We start from the raw sequence: 15,310 nt of genomic DNA, 5'->3' as shown, positions 1-15,310 counted from the left end.
CGTCGGTCGCAGCGCCGGCGCAGGGCTTTAGAAAGCTCGCGCACCAATAAATACTCGTCCGATTATGATCTACGGCGCGTAGCCCGTAGCCACAATGCTGGGCGCCCGCGCCCGCGCCGCACCACCGCCACCACGCAACCGCCACCTTAGCTTCCTTTACTGCTCTTTAATATTATAGTAAGTTTAAGCAACATACTCAAATAGAAAACTTCTTTATTACTTCTTCTTCTTAGGTCCATATGTTGTCATAATCTTTTCTTTGTTGAACGTAGAGCTTAATAAAAATATCTTTAGATACATGAACCAGTTCAGTCAAATAATAGCAACATTAATCCATAATGACAATTATACTTTATCACGTGAAGGGTAAAAATAGGCTTTCTATCGTCACGTCGAAAGCGGCCGAGAAAGAGCGAAGGCTCGTGAACTGCATTCCGCGCTGCGCTCACGCATCATACCTAGAAAAACTTACACGACGTGCGCGGGATTCTCGGGAAGACTAAGTAAACTAAAAAAAATGTATGTATACAATGGACACCCACATAATTACAGCTTCGAGTTTTTTACGTCCTCTCGAATGAACAGAAAGTTATTGACTGCTGGAAAATAAGGATACTAATTTACTAATTTTCCAAGAAGAATGTGATACATGAAGACAACATTAAATAGCAGTTGTTTACTTTTAAAAAAGTGCCTATCTAGTTATTGGACTAACACTAAAAAAATCAGCTTTGATCGCAGGTCACATAATTAGACGTTATTTTCAAAGTAGAAAAGGTATGCTACATCTAGTAGCAACACAGTGATAGAGTGTAAGAGCAAGCTGCTGTCGCGTCACGGGTTCGCCCGTGGCGCGCATTAGCATGCGCACACGCACCACTACGCGGCCGAGACTATCGGCTGAGGCCATATTTAAATCGAAGGTGTGCCAATTTCGATATGTCGTCCGCATGCGTGGGAGGCGATTCGCGAAAAATTTTTAATGTAGGTCATACGAATATCAGATCAACATCGAACAGTAATTGGGTATCGAGTAATTGCACACCTATGAAACGTTTGTGTTTAACTCACCAAACCCTGTGATTACGGCATGAGATCGATGATTTATTCGTTATTGGTTGCAATTTAGAAAGATAAATGTTTGGCAAATTTGTGGTACAGTTCTTAAGTTAGTGAATCGTTTATGTTTCGACAGCGAATTTATAGGTCAATTTGTACCGTGTGGCTACCTTGTAAGTAGTATGCGAACATGATGTGAGAGTTTTTATTATCACGTACGGTATTTTCATACATGTCTCATTAAAATTTTGCTCTACGGGTTACATAAAGGATGTTGTATCGGACGGCGGTATGTGTAGCCGGGTACACTTTAACTATAATACATATGTGTAAGTATATGACATGGCGGTCGTCTGCGTCCACACAAGCGGCCCATGTCTGCTACTTTCACGCAAGACCGGCGCGCCCATATTAATTGCTCCCGTTCTTCGACGAAGCTTTATTTATTACACTCGCCGCTGATTGTGAAAAGCTTTGAGTGTACATTAGTTTAAGTTTTATCTTTTCTATTTGATCTGACGTGTGACACGAGAACCCGTTGCGGATTATATCGTCCGCGGCGCGGGCTCGGGCGCATCGCGAGTACGCGACCTGTACCACTACCATGAGTTTACAGTGACCGTACTCGATAGCGACGGCGTAAATTATTTGTATGGACAATTTTACAGCGCCTCTACAAATAATTTACGCCGTCGCTATCGAGTACGGTCACAGTAAACTCATGGTAGTGGTACTGCCCGGTACGGACGGGTCACGCCGTGAGAACATATCCCCATATGCCATTTTCCGTTGTCCCAGCACAGCATTACCTTGCTGAAGTCAACAAAAAAACAATTATTAGCTAAACAAAAAGTGAACGGTCGCGCGCCGATGTCGACGTTTTTAGAGAAATAAACATTAGCTGTTTGCATAGCGACCGCCGCCATAACCAATATTTGATATTCGAAAATACTATTCTAATGTATGTCGTGGTACATGGGTCCCACTCAAAGCATCTGGCACTTTAGCGGCGCTTTTGGTCTGTGTCTATATTATTACGTGACTTTTTAGCTCTATCATAATGTTGGAGAGGAAATAAGAGTTTGGGAATGTTGGAGGCGTCATAGTGTTTGACATTGTTACATCATTACTATTTTGACAAAGAGAATATCAAGTAATTAACTGATAGGTACTGACTGTAGATAAAGTGGATAGCTGTACGTACCATTAATTCGGCATCATTTTAGTAAATTATATAGGTATCCATTTTCAGATACTATACACATACAAATATCACTAAATACCAAGTACCAGGGTATAGTCGACTAAAGAAATCCCTTAGCACTCTAGGGTTAAATATCATTTTCAATTGGGCTCAAAATTTGTGCTTTTAAATCAACATTTACGAGCATCTAGTCGTAGCTCAAATAGCATAAGTTTAAAATAACTTTAGGTGTCAACTTCATTTTCTGTATAGTTTAAAATCTAATAATACCAGCTATCAGCTTATAATTTAAAAAAACCGGCCAAGAGCGTGTCGGACACGCCCAAAATAGGAACCCTATTAGGATAGCCATTACGAAAAAATTAAGTAATAGTTTTGTATGGATTTCGTATTTTATACGGAATCTTCCAAGTTTAGGTATATTTTATACCTTAGGCTGCTATAAGAGTAAATACTCTTAAACTACTAATAATTCTCAAGCAAACTTAGTCATTATAGTTTTCCTTGAAAGTTTAATATACTTACTACCATTGTGAATTTTTTCAAATTTTTCCACTCACCGGTTTAGATTTAAGAGGGGGGGACGCCCTATTTTAATGAAAATTTTCATTTTAAAGTTGAATATTTCGCAAACACATCACTAAATCGAAAAACCATCTCGGCAAACCCCAAATGGTTTTAAATGACCTATCCAACGATACCCCACATTATAGGGGTGGATGAGAAAAAAAAATCACCTCCACTTTACGTCTATGAAAGGTAGGTAAAAAAATTTTTTTTTTAATTTTTTATTCTACTTTTTTGTCGGCATAGTTTATATTTATATCTAGCATTGATAGTCCCTGAGCAAAGCCGTGGACGGACAGACAGACAGACAGACATGGCGAAACTATAAGGGATCCGTTTTTGCCATTTTGGCTCCGGAACCCTAAAAAGTGACGATATTTTATAGCACAAATCAAATTATGAAGCCTTAATTTTATATGAAATAACCGGTCAAGTGCAAATCGGACTCATGTCCCGAGATTTACGTATAAACTTACCTATGTAAATAAATAATTCTATTCCCGAATTGAGTCTCGAAAAATTTTCAGGTTTTTACCGATTATAATGTAAATGCTCTCCCAAAACCACTCAGGACTGGTCCTGAGCAGGTATAATTGCAATATTTTAGTGTTTTTAAATGTGACATAAAAATTAGAAATCAGTATTATTTAGGTAGCTAATAAAAGTACCGAACATTACTTTAACGAAAAGATAAACAGTATTGAGGGACAAACTTAACTTTGCCGTTGGAAAACTGTTGTCCCCACACATCGACATAGGTCGCGGCTAGTTTACGAACTGCAAGTAAGTGTTTAATCGTAAAAGTAATTATTTTGTGATGTAACTATGTACAAATTTACGATTTTCAAACTTTTTTTATTGGTTGTGCTAGAACTGTTAGAAGAGCTATCTTCGCACGGTTCGCACCGAATTTCAAGGTTCTGAGACAACTAGTACTCTATATAAGTTTTGATTTCCGAACAATTATTACGAGTACACCTTTTTAATTACTGTCTTTGGATTGCGTTAACTTAAAAGTTTAGTTTTTTTTCACTGCTCCATGGGGTAGCCGACTTCAGTATTTGATATTAATTTCAGCTTCAGACAGACAATATGATAATTTATGACAACTGAAGTACGGAACCCTAAAACCATTTCAAACTTGATACCTAGAGCTTTTCGATGACTTCTTTGATCAGATTAAATACAACGTCGACGCGTCAACAAATTTAAGGTGATTTTGTCCATCTTAATATCGTCGCTTTACCACTACTTATTTTCTTAAGTTCCAACAAATAAAACAATAAAGTTATTTTGCTATATAGGAGTAGCTGAACATTCATCTTCACTCCATACATATTCATTAATATTCGCTGTTCCACGGTGTTTATACGTTATGTTTCAAGTTTTGACACAAATGCCGACTTATGTCATTAACTTGGGTTATTTTATAATCAAATTTTCATAAATAACTCATTAGATAGCGGCAAAAAACAGGCACGCTTGAGTCTCACGGTCAGAAGCGCCGTAAATTTGACAACACGGCTCGGACCCGCGGCCACGCGGAAACCTCGCGCTGTTTCCTCCAAACTAATACATTATTTATCTAAATTAAATAATACTTCACTTCACGGGACGCCGGGAGCCGGTCGCTCGACACCCGAGGGGTTATTGGATATTATTTAAAATAAACAAAGGGATATCATATAGAAGTCGTTATTTTATATTTGTAAAACGAAAGAAAGGAAATTAATTTAAAAATATTATCAGCTATGTCTTTTCGTCATAATTCCAGAGTTTCACTCTTGTCGGTGGAGTAACTGTCACTTATCCCGTTCTTCCGCTGGCCTTTTAACTTATGACCTATGATTCTTTTTATTTTTCTAAGGTGTAAATATTTAATCAAAAGGAAGATTCAGCATGTAGGTATATAAATATGAATGTGATATCGTTATGGATATGGAATCATTTCAATATAACTAAGAAGTTCGAAGTCTAATGCTATCAGCACGCGATACCTAACACCGTGTTCATGTGTTTACTTTCCTTTTTTTAAATTCTAAAGAAACTATAAGTACCTAAGTTCAGCTCCAATGGAGAAAAAAAAGACATAGGTTGTTATTAATTTACCGATTAATAATCTAATCTAATTAAAAAAGAAACAGTATACCTTCAGATATTTTTTGCATAATTTAAATAAATGTAAATAACCTCAAGATAACTAAAATTAAAACAAACATACTAGTTTCTACCAGAAATTAAATGGATCTGGGCAAGCAATAAAATAAAATAGAAACATACAAAATACATTAACTCGTGAACGAACTGTAATCATGATTAATTAATGCCACATCGTAGGTATACGCTTGGTGGCTCATGACGCTAAATACGTTTGTAAATTTGTCTAATGATTACTTAATTGTTTTCATTGTTCACGCTTTTAATAGTGACGTCAATAGTGACTCGATTCGAATTTGCTAAATTATCATGAAGAACAGGTCACGTCAATAATCTAAAATACCTGTCGAACGGGTAGCGAAGCGGAGGGGGCAGCCGGGCAGCCCCTGGTCAGCGGAGGGCTGCGGGCATGCTGCGCGGCGGTCAGTCGCCGGGCTCATCCGATAGGGGTCACTTGCACACAATGGAGTGTCCAGTCCACCCCGCTGGCCAGTGGGTTGGGGTCCGTTTTGTGCCGGTGGCGTCAGTGCTGTCAGTGCGCGGCCGGCGGCGGTGCGGTCCGGGTGCGGAGCTGCTCGCTACTGCCTCGGTCCGCGCTCGCCCCACACGCTCGGCCCGCCGGCGCTCTCTTGGCCCATTCGGAGAAGGGTGACATTGCAGCTCTTCCTCTTTATTGCAACACACAAAGGGTTGTTCGATGCGGCCATCCTTTATACGAGCAGCCCTTCGTTGTATGTCCACAAAAACTACTGTCACTTATTATATTGAAATAATAAGACTTTATTAAAAGCTTCGTTTAAGAAATTGTGTTCCAAAGTAATGCTCTAAATATTTATGGAAAATGCTAAGCACTACACTTCGTAACCAGAGCTCTAACAGTGCAGCTCTGTGATTTTTGATAGACTCCTAGATAAATGCTTTAAATTCAGGGTTAGGTAGGTATATATTAAAACAGTACTGGGATTTTACCTACGGTCAATATATCTAAATAAATATAAGAGGTGTAGCGTTAGCGTATAAAGCTGTCTTCGGCGCTCGTAACATTATTTTAAGTATAAAACGTACCTATTTATTACGCTATTGGATTATTCTACCGCGCTAATACGCCGTGAGAAAACCTTAGGCAACCCAACATTAATTAAAGTAATGGTGTAGAGGAAACATAAAATGTTGGCAGAGGCGAGATAATTAGTAGTCAAATCTTAGCGATGCCAGGGAGGGGCCATAGACAAACGTCGGACGAGGAAACCGCGCGCACACAGCAGGCGCTAACGCAGCAAGAATTTGAACCTCCTAAAAATCCCGTCTTCAAAACATTTTCCATGTTAGCTTTGATGTTATACAGAGTGTCCGGTATAAATACTCATGAGGAAGAGTTTGAACCCTAAATGCCTTAGTCACATATTTTTTTCTCTTTATATACTACCTTTCCTTGTTCGGTGTATTTCTAAAAAATACACACGTTTAACTAAAACAAATGTCAATTTGAGTTAAAACTAATCATTATTCCGGATAGCCTGTGTATAAGTAGTTATTATACTATGACTCGGACTCTAGGCCGGTAGAGCGCAGGTGTGGAATCGCCTTTAGTTAGCGTCACTGAGCGACGTCGCTCAAGGAGCTGAAATTGCGTATGCCATTTATGGTTTCTTTAGTCAGTCAGTACCTACTGCTATAAAGTATTAAAATTTGCATTAAAACACAGTAGATCGTTTCTCGCTGCTAATGTAATGTGTCTACTGTGATTTGCATTGCACTTTTAATTCCCTTATTTTTAGAATTGATAGCCAAGTGGCTGTTAAAAAGCTATATTTATTACACTTAATAATTATTTAAAATTATGCAATATCTTGAGGTCAAGTCTGATTTAGGTATATAGATACACGTAATACAAGTACATGAAATAATAGCAAATACAATTATCACCCAACTGTTAGGTCCTAGCATTAGGTACAAAAATGATCTTACATCCCACTGTAGCGTTTTATGATTAGATTTATATAGATATCTTGTGCATTGCATGATAAAAAAGGGCACGGAGAAAATCATCAGAATTTGGAAAAAATTGTATAAATATCTACAGAAAAGCATTAGTATGTTATCTATAACGGAGGGACTGGGACGGCAGCAACGAGTTCTGTCCGTTACCAATTAAAACGCATTTTCTTGACAACCTAATAATTCATCTAGCCATTTATTTCGTGTAAGCTTAATTGAATAATAAAAGTAGGACATTTGAGTCAATCGATTGGAACCAAAACAACTTTAAAGATTTGCCGTCGCCGAGTTTTATTATATGGCGGCCATTAATTTATATTGCGTTACAGATAGCAAACGATTTGGACTTGGTTTTTTTACCGTTTTACATAATTACAAAATTATGCCTTATATTTACGAGTATACCGGTCGCGCCGCGGCGCACCCACTCACCGCCGGCTAATAAGAGAATTAGAAGAGCACTCGGGCGAGATGGATCGCCGCCGATAGCGTCATGCGTACGCGCAAGTAGCCAAATAACGTATAACCATCGGAGTCGCTAATGGCCGCCTGCACCGATGGCTCTGCGGCCACGCTGACGAGAAGCTTTTAAATTAGAGTATACGTATAAAGAGATTTTAATCAGAGGCATTCTATTTGTTTTGCTAACAGTAGCAATGAGCGTGCTGCAACTTTTATTGATGTTTGACACCTAATGTATTGCAATTAATATTGGTCTGACTTGTAGTTTGAGTTGGAGTTTTTTTAGAGTTGTAAACTGAATAAAAGAATAAATCTTGTTTGAACTTGGATTTAAAATAAACACTATAGATTAGTTTGCATTTGAAAAAATTCTAGAGTATAATCCTGAGCAAGTAAAGCTTGGTAAGCGTCCCTTCTGTGGCAAGTGGACGTTTCGAACGCATGTAATCATGTAACGGACACACGGAGTATGATTGGCGTAACAAGCGCAGGTACCGATTTTGGTCAATAATCGCCATAAGTATAGTGAGTACTTTCGCGTACCGAATGCGTTGTTAATAATTGGAGGGTCCGATTTATCACATTGCTGTTCTCGGAAACGCCTGAACAGTTCTTGTGCAAGCACTTCAGGTCGTGAGCGCAAAATATTTCGAGTCCATGCCGAGTGCACGTAATTATGGGTTGAAAAAACAACCATGGGAAATTTGATCAACGTTATTTCTTTATCTGCAACGTTCGCTGACCGTTAAAGGCATGCAAAAAATAAACAAATGCGTAAGATACCGAATTTGAATAGACTAAATCCCCTTTCGCCATTAAACAGTATAGCGCGACAAAGAAGGGTCAAGCCTCACAAAGACAGTACGTTTCTTCCCACACCTGGTCATCGTGGGTACTGGTCATCGGTGGTCATCGAATGCTTTGTTTAGACGGAGTCCCCAAAAATAACCCTTTGCGCTTTCAAATTTAGTCAGAAAGAAAACATTTTGATGCGCAACGCCCCTTTGAAAGGGAGTTAACGGTTTCCATTCATCGTTCAAGCTGCAGGTACCGCGCAAGTTTATAAGTACGTTATTATAGGCGAGGGCCGGTGAATGACCTGTTAACGATACATAAAGGATCCTAACATACGCAGCAGAAATTGCTTTAGCTGGAACTGGATATTTTTTGAGTTGAATTTAAAATTCATAAAGAATTAAAAATGTGATCAATGATTATTTTTCGATAAAGTAAGGAGTGTAAAATACCTTTTTGTAGGTATAGGTTTTAAAACCAATCGCAGTTCATGCTATCCTGTGACATCCGGGCCGACGCCAGCGCACGTGTGCCGTAGCCTTAACTCGGCACATATCGACACTCGGAGAAAGTCGCCGTGATCATGATAAGCCGTTCCTCGACGATAAATTTATGCGCCCTTTGTTTCTTTTCAACGATTTATCAAAAAAGACTGTTTTTACGGCCAAGTGACGTCGTATGTATCTTTTGAGTAACGTCATAAATAGGCCAAGCGTGGTCTGACATGTGCCATTGTTTGCCGTGACCTCGTGAGAATTGAGAAAGATAGGTACGTTTCGAGTTGGGGATTTATTAGTTTCCGACTTCAATAACATAGGTACCTAGACATCTCAAATATCTACCTGTTGGAATACATGACCTTTGACTTACGACCCTTGTCTATAAGTTTAATAGTTGTGTTATATTGACACGGAACTAAAAATATGTAAATTTACATACGTATATGTAATTTTGAACTTTGACTAAATCTCTGTCTTTACAGGTCTTTACTTATTTATCAGGACTTAATCTCAGAAATATTTATTGGGATATCTAAACAGAATTACATAGATAAAAATTAATTGCACATCATGTTAGCTAATTAATAGGAAAAGAAAGGCCCTGACTGACTGCCCGATTTACTAATAACGCCCAGCCCAAACTCTTGGATAAATAATATTGCTAAAACTCTCTCGCCAGAAAAATCGTTAATCGTCAACATTGGGAGGCCGTAAAGCCAACGATTTTGTAGTGGTCAATCGAGCGCCGCAATGTAATGCAACTTGCACGATTTTTCTTGCAAGTCTAAACTCGGCTTTAAACAAGAAGTGAGAGAAGTGAAAATCACGTAGTATCTGAATACATACATACCATTTCACTTCTCTCACTCTTTACTCGCAGTTATTGTACAACGAGCTTTGTGGAGCTTAGGACGTCACGCCATTGATAAATAAAGTTGCATTGTTAAAGGTATTCAATCTGCCCAAGAAGCGAACCCGCCATACAATATACGCAGGCACTGTTATTACGCTCCTCGCCCGAGATAACCAAGGTAACGAGATAACCGACCGAGTAGAATAATAATAAAAACCGTAATGCATCGAGTGCCGTAAATTGCTCGTTTTGTTCACATAGGCCGCGGGCGGCTCAATTTGACCCTTATCGAGAAAATAACCGACGAAAGCTCGCTCCCATTAACTGTGCCAAGAAAAAATTAATTGTCCGTGATTATGGATTGTTGATATAATTGATTGTCGGTGAGTTGGACGTGTCGCGGCCGTCCTCCGCGGCGTGAAATTACATCGCTACCCGTGTAGTGTCCGTGCTCTAGCCGGCAAATTTAATGGTTGCGACATACGTAACATATGGGCACGTATAGCCAGCCTACTAAATAGGTTAACGTTTTAATACTATTTCCAATGGGACAGGGTTCGTTAATTGAAGGAAATCATTAACTTTAAATGCATAATACCTACTAACAAAAACAAAAAGCTGTACAATGTGTAGCGCGTAGCGCCTGCATACATATAAGCATAAGCTCTCTACCCATAATAATTTTTGTAACGAACTCCTTATTGTACCTAAAATATACAAAATAGAAAAAAAAACAGAACAAGTTCAGTTAAATTGTAATGTGATATGCAATAAACGTTATTGACTTTGACTTTGTACCTAATTAACATTGTCCTGTTTCACACCTCTTGGCGACGAAACCCTTAAAATCGTTCACTCTCAATCTTATTTCGATCAATAGACCTAACATAACACGTATTTTGAAAAAAAAGTGTGATGAATAAATTTTCACGAATATCATGAGAATGAGAGGTCAAATGAACCATGGGAACTGATTTAATTATCAGATTTATAGATGAATTCCTATCATACAAATGCATCCGTTCGACTTAAAGAGACGACTGAAAGGCAGGCATAACCTAATATGTAACGGTTCTACATTGCAAGCTGTTTAATTGCCGCGTCCCGCTAATCCGAATATAGTCAGTTTGAATTAAGTACAAAAATATGGCATATAATACATTAAATATTCATAAATCATCGTCATCGACAGGTCCCGTCCGCCCCCTCCCGTCGCGCCGTCAGCCTTTGATGATATTTGCTTCATCATATCGTAACCCGTAATCAAGAGCTTTGTGCCTTTTGCTCGACAATTGAAAATGGAGGTGCAAAGAAACTTCATGTTTTTGCGAACACGAGTGTTGATGATACAAAGTATTCTGGAGTTGGTAATTGCCTTTACATTTTGGAGTTTTGAAATTCGAGCAAATCTAAATAAATGTAAAGTTTATAAAGATTACATTTGTGATTGTTAAAGGCCTGTCTTAAAACCGACATCGTTTTAAAAGTTATTATTATTACACCGCGGCACAATGTGTCTTCAGTTGGTTTTTAGCAAAGTGCAGTAGGTATTAATTTTTTTTTGTATTGAAAAGATCCCTTTTAGGATAAGTTCACCTTTGTACTCTTTTTGTTTTGTTGTATTTTGTATTATTTTTGTGTTTTATGTACAATAAAGTATTTACATACATACATACGTACATAATTAATTAAGATGACCCCAAAGATAGAAACAACAATTAACTTTAATTGGTCCTAAACGCTGCTGCACGGTGCATTCTTATTGGAAAATGGGATTGAACTTAACTATACATATAAACACCAACACATAGTTGATTGAGTCCAAAATAAAAGTTTTGAACGGAATTTTAGTGGGCACTTTGTGATGAATACGTAACAGATGGTAACAGTAACAGTTTACATTCCTGGTAGGTATACGTAGTAATTTACATACTGCATTGACGACTTCACCGACAATTCAACTAACCAATTAGAGATCACTTTGAGAACGGAACTTGGTTGCCTAATTTTATTACTACTCCGGTAAGAAACTTTATTATTTTAAATGATGGGAAATTGTAGACAATTTGATGTAGTAAACCTTATTTATATTCCTACTAGAGATTAAGGTAAACAGATAGAATCAAAAGGAATAAACTACATAAATCAGAGCTGTAAGCAATAAAACTGTAATTTGAAAAACAGTCTTTAAAAAATTTGCATATATAACTGCAACTGCAAAAGCTACAATGTCTCCAAAATGAATGTATAAATAGTAATATTTTGAATCGCGTACAAAATGAAAAATACAGAAATATTTGGCATTTAAATTGAGTCGCAAAATAAATAAAACGGATATCTGGCGAAAGTGTATTCAGATACAAACAGATTATGAAATCAGTTTATTGTCGTCATGTCGTGAGAACATGATAAAATTCCGATCCTAAAGATATGTGACGATGTGTTTCTTTCAATTCTTCTACATACAAATACCAATATGAACAATGAGTAACCCCCTACGCTTAACAATTAAACTTAGCTCAACCGAACTAAAACAAATATACAGGTAAATAAGGTGTGGGCCCAGGAGCTAGCTTTTTGGTCTCGCCATGCAAGTTTGCAAACTTAAATATTCGACCTCTCCTTTTCTGTCGGGGGTTAAAAACTGGCTACATTTGTCAAACAAGTGGTACATTATCCATTACAGCCATTTTAGACTTCCTAAAGTGTCACTCGTAGCTACATTAAGTTGGACTTCTTGCAAATTTTAGCTACACTTATACTTGCAACGTATTTTTACCGTCTCATAACTTACTCGGCCACGGAGCCACTGTGGTAAATCATGACTTTTGACAGCGTTGATAGATTGTCGCGATCAAAGGCAGAAATCACGTGACCATATACGTGCACAAGTAAATACTGTTCCCATGCATTATTAATAACTAATAACGTATGATGTGAAATGTCCTAACATAATAGTTATCGTCTCAGTTACTCAGTTTTAAAAAGGGGCAATTTCGCATTCGATCCATGGTCGATCTTTATTCTACTCAATGAGGGCTATCGTTTTTTGTCTCACTAGATGGCGCACTGTTGCGTGAGGTTTTTAAGTATGGTTTTGAAAGTCTGTTATTACGGGCGTGAAAACAAAGTTTAGATTAAAATCATAGTACCATATAAATATCGAGCATGCCACAGTGTTGCATAGTCCCTGTTTTATTCGAAAAAAAGGGAGGACAAAGGTTTCCGAAAGACAAAACTGTCTCAAAACACAGACATTCATTGCCCCGGAACGCATATTTGCCATAATTAATTTCAGATATTGCAAAATATTCACAAAATTATTCTAATTATAAATAAACCCGCGTAGCTCACCCAAAAACTATGAGATTTGACATTTCGGAGACCTCACGCTACACTAGCGCCTCTAGCGGCGAATTCATTCACGATAGCCCTCATTGAATTCTACACAGAAAATATTGTGTGTACCTATATCTCCTTTCCGCGCCATCTAAATGACATAAAAGCAAAAACAAAGTGCTCTATCTCACTGGCTTTCCGTAAAAGTTTGATACTAAATCTGCTTTTAAGTACATATTAATTGTGCGAGTGCGAGTGTACGAGTAACAGTTCACATTATTGCATAAATAGCACCCCGTCATATCTCTAAGCTTAAGAAAAATAGATTAAGATTTTGAAATATTATCCCAATCCTGTGTCATTTCATAGATCCAGCTATTTACATACTAAATTTCATCCAAATCCGTCAAGCCTTTTTTTGCCTGAAACAGTAACAAACACACATGCACGCACGCACTCACAAACTATCACACTTATAATATTAGTAGGAAGGATTGAGAACATCCTCCTTTTTTGGAGTTAGTTAAAACGGAACAGTAAATTCTGCCGTTGCATTTACTCCGGCTTAAATATAAAACGATACCTACATAATTACTCGTGTTAAACATTGTAACGTGTTGAGTCCGGCAACGTGAAATGTGCCTACTAATGAAGTTAACAATATCTTTCTCATAAACAAAGTAAATTGTACCATTTGTAAACGTGTTCAATATTCACAGAAATAGTAAAGTTAATCGTTTCTATCGTTATTGCAATCTTTATACAGCAAATATTCAACGAATGCGGGGACTTTTCCATGGTAAAAACTTGGTTGGTTCTTATGATCGTACCTACTCGGAGACATCTGTTAATTTAATCGTGCTTGCTTGCTCTTGGACTACAGTACCACAAACTTATCAGATCCCGGGGTCAAAACTGGAATTAATGGCTCAAACATAACAATGTAAATTTAGTGGCGACAATGAATTTAGAATTTACCCACATCGACGCCTCACCGCATCAGATGACAAGCACTGGATTGGGATATACCTATTATTGGCACTGTATGTATGTATAGCTGTAGTCCCTTAATCGTACAACTATTTTTAGCTGTTAGTTAGAAGATATCTACGTATAAGTGATTATCAATGAAACAGTATTTGTTTGCATGTACATTTGATGTTATTTTTAATACTGTTAGCGGAAACAGGAACAAAGTGTAACGATGTAACGAGTGCGATTTATTTAAACGGTTGGAATAGCAGGTTGCGTAAATGCTCTCCTAACGCAGGGCACTTCTGAACACAGGCGTTGTTTACGACAATGTAATCGAAGTTGCACTGTTAATTGCGTACGTCGCATGAATTTAAAAATGCATGGCATTTAAATGTCAACTCAGTCGCCATTTTAGTTCGACGCAAGAGAGACTATCACCTTGAACACGACTTAAATCTGACAGCATCGAATGTCGCTCTCATGGACCAATTAATATTAAAGTATCTCTAGTTTTTTTCTCATCAGTTGTCGTTTAAGTCCAACAATAATTACAAAAGTGAAATATTTTTTGCCTTTACTGTTTTAATTGGCGTCAAGGTGCGTAGCAAATATTAAATACGCGTTCAAAATGATGGCAATTAATGATTTTGTACCCCAATTGAGCGCGAAAGTATGCACCATCTGTGGGCATGACTGCCGTGACGCATTGCGAAAGTTTTACGAGAGTGTATTGCAGAAACGACGAGGACGAGCGGCGCGGGGAGCCGAAACATGGTGCGATGACGGCCGGGAGATAAGCTTCCAGAACACCTTCGGTAACGAGAAAAAATGTGTGACGGCACTAACACCGCTCCATGCGTCTGAAGATAGCCATCGTTTCTTACTGTTCACCGCTAAATTACGTTTCTAGTAGCTGTGTAGCGCTTTTACGACGTGCTTTGAGATGCTACGGTGTGTCCGTAATGGCTATTGCAATATTATATGGTCAGATGACCGAGTGATACCCGTATTCTCGGCCATGTAATTTTTCCTCACTTTAGGGTCAAAGAAATTTGTACAAATGCGACACTTACTACGATGCTTACATTATCTACAGCGTGGTCATCATAACTTTCTTAGAAAACATGTGTTTATTTCATAGTTTTATACAGGCACAAAATGTCATAAAAGTTAAACTCAAAATAAAGACAAGTGTTTGGAAGAGTCGCATTTGAATTTAAATTGCTTTCATAAAACTAACATTCGTTATAGTATACCTATCATAGGATCTGGGTAGGGCTTTTCAAGGCAGGATCTGGGTACGAATTCGTAAAAACTATAATAAATAATATTTTAATTGATACAACCAAATTATATTTTCTGCCAAATTTCACCTAACTGTTTAAAATTCTTTCATTGATA

The 15,310-nt window shown here is 37.8% G+C and overlaps 1 protein-coding gene across 5 annotated transcripts in view; it reads right to left on the bottom strand.

Moving 5' to 3' along the window:
- The window catches only part of grh (grainy head), a 142,617-nt gene that overhangs the window by 71,794 nt on the left and 55,513 nt on the right, over positions 1 to 15,310 (bottom strand). Inside the window, exon 1 of one of the 5 annotated variants that reach the window (XM_074101605.1) lies at positions 5,331 to 5,559. The exons of the other annotated variants lie outside the window; for them this stretch is intronic. The gene's annotated coding sequence lies outside the window, so the exon portion shown is untranslated. Of the gene's footprint in view, positions 1 to 5,330; positions 5,560 to 15,310 lie in introns of those variants that run through there. 5 annotated transcript variants of the gene reach the window in all.

This window comes from Choristoneura fumiferana, chromosome 18 (assembly GCF_025370935.1).
Source record: "Choristoneura fumiferana chromosome 18, NRCan_CFum_1, whole genome shotgun sequence".
NCBI classification, from domain to species: Eukaryota; Metazoa; Arthropoda; class Insecta; order Lepidoptera; family Tortricidae; genus Choristoneura; species Choristoneura fumiferana.
Note: the sequence above shows the minus strand (reverse complement) of the source record. Positions and strands in the feature narration are given on the sequence as shown.